The sequence below is a fragment of the Morone saxatilis genome, unplaced genomic scaffold (assembly GCF_004916995.1).
Source record: "Morone saxatilis isolate NCDOM2014 unplaced genomic scaffold, NCSU_SB_2.0 Contig23, whole genome shotgun sequence".
NCBI classification, from domain to species: Eukaryota; Metazoa; Chordata; class Actinopteri; family Moronidae; genus Morone; species Morone saxatilis.
Window position 1 is genome coordinate 24,343,002 of NW_023339796.1, and position 2,427 is coordinate 24,345,428.

The window sequence follows — 2,427 nt, forward strand, 5'->3', positions numbered from 1 at the left end:
TCTTGTCTATGGTTTGTGTGGTTGTCCTGTTGTTTTGTGTCACTCTTCCTGGCAGTTGTTGAGGGGGCGTCCGTATCTAGACTAGACTCACACACCGTGGCTGAGGTAATTACCACACCTGCTCCTCCGGCGGGGCACCAAGAGAGAAGAAAACCACACTCCACTGTCTGCAGTATTTAAGGAGCAGCCACACATTCCAGATTCTGCTGGATCGTTGGTGGGATCGTTGTGAAGTATAGTGTATGCTACAGCCTTCCAGCCAGAAATTCTACTTTGCAACCTTTAGCTGCCTGTTTCTGCCTGAGCCAATCTCTTGCCGTCTGTTTTTTGTCCTCTGCTAACCGTGTCTCTCTGCCTCAGGAATCAGTCCAGTCCACTCAGCCTAACCGCCATCCTCTAACGTCAGCTGTGTTGGTCCCACCCTCACAAGCCTGCCTGCCGACCACATCTCTGGACACCCCCACCCCTCTCAGCTCTCACATCTCCAGCCTGCCAGCTTCCCCTTTTTTCACAAATTCACTCTTTGTCAAATAAACTGTTAACACTCTACTCTTGTTCCGATCTGCTTCTGGGTTCCCCTCACAATCCTGACACATACACTGAAGTCCTAGATGTAAATGAACATAGAATCCCTTCATGGTCACTGAAATATGTCGGCAAGACAACAGACTGTACATCATGTGTTTTTCACATACACATGATCAATTAATGTCAGTTTCTCTGTCGTGGCTTGATTTTCAAGCTTTGTTATAAATTTGTAGATTGATGATTATTTCAAAATGTCATAATCTCAGATGACAGCAATTGTGTTACATTTTGGATCCAGCCAATCAAGTGTCGGGGAAATTCTTCCCAAAATTGAGTTGCAAGAACTTTCAAGACACTTTATTATATGCAGCATGGAGAGAAGACCACATCACCAGCATCAGTATTCTCTCTAGTCTTCCAGAATGCTCTCCCTTATATCCATCTCAGTACATCGTAAAACAGTGAACACCCCTGTCTGTCCTGTTTATTTTACTAATGTCAAGTCCAGGTCTCTCCATGGCCTTGTCTACTTTGACCTACTGTTGACCCCAAATCCTGATTAGGACATTCTATGCCATAAAACACAACCCCTTAACTCGGGTCCATATATTTACTACCCTCCCTAACACAGTTATCTCCCACAAGAAGAAGAAATTATACTTTATTAATCCCCAATGTTTACAAACACATAAGCCAATCAATCATGCACACATACAGGGCTTATAAACATCAAATGTGAAGAGATGAGCTACCACATTTGCATGTGCGCAAATACACAAATATACCTATGCACATCTATAGACATTTAATTTTGTAATAATTCTTATATCTTTTGTGCAGTATGAAAATGGTATTGGCATTCTATTGTCTCTCCATATCACTGGACAATTAGAACTTATAATAACAGATAATAGTCTTGCAATGCACAAGTACAGTACAGTCCTGCATAATTGAGAACACAGACCAGGAATGGAGACCCTGACTTTCTACTTTTAAAAAAAACACCTAAACCATAATAATAAAAAAAGCACATCAGGGATGTGGCAGAATGCCAGTATACTTTTCAATCCTTATCAGTATTTGCTGTTGGCTTGCCGGGAACCTACAAAAGCACATCGTAAAGGTTCAAAGCTACGACTCAGCTTCACCCATTCACCATGTGTTTCAGCCATTTTGGTGTGCTAGCATGTCAATTATTAACTGGCTCGGTGTTTCCTTAGAGAAGGTTGATAACATCCAATAAAGCCATTTGGCGGTTCTGCATCCACTAGCCTGTTGGTTTACAGTAAAACACAGCATTAAATCTATTGGCATCTATTGTATTTGATGGATGGTTGTACAAATACAGAGTGAGACATGAGGTGGAGGTGAATTTTCACTGATCTGGAGTATAGTAGTATTATATAGTAGTATAGTAGTTCTAAAATGCTGCCATTTGATCTGGGAGAAAGTAAGGGAAGTGAAGTAGAGCTTTGATTCCCTTTCCACATGAATGAACCCGACACAACCCGCCAGGCCCAAAACTTCATATTTCTACTATTAACAAAAAATAAGAGTTTACACTGTGAGTGTAAAATCCTGGCTGTATTATAGACTGTTTTGGCTGTGGTTCTCAAAAGACATCAGGTTTTCACAACCATGTCATGTAATATTCTACTCCAGTACACCTTATATACATTATAGACACTGCTGTCCATACATATATAGCCATATACTAGGTTTTCTCCTGGGGTTGTTATAATTAAAACAGAACATATCATATTTGTAACAAAAACAAATATGACTAACCTCTCTCTATGACAGCAGTCTTTTTCTCCCACCTTCGAGGGTGGCCGTTTTGCCTTCTGATGATGTCACATGGTAAATGGCAAATGGACCTGTACTTGTATAGCACCTTCC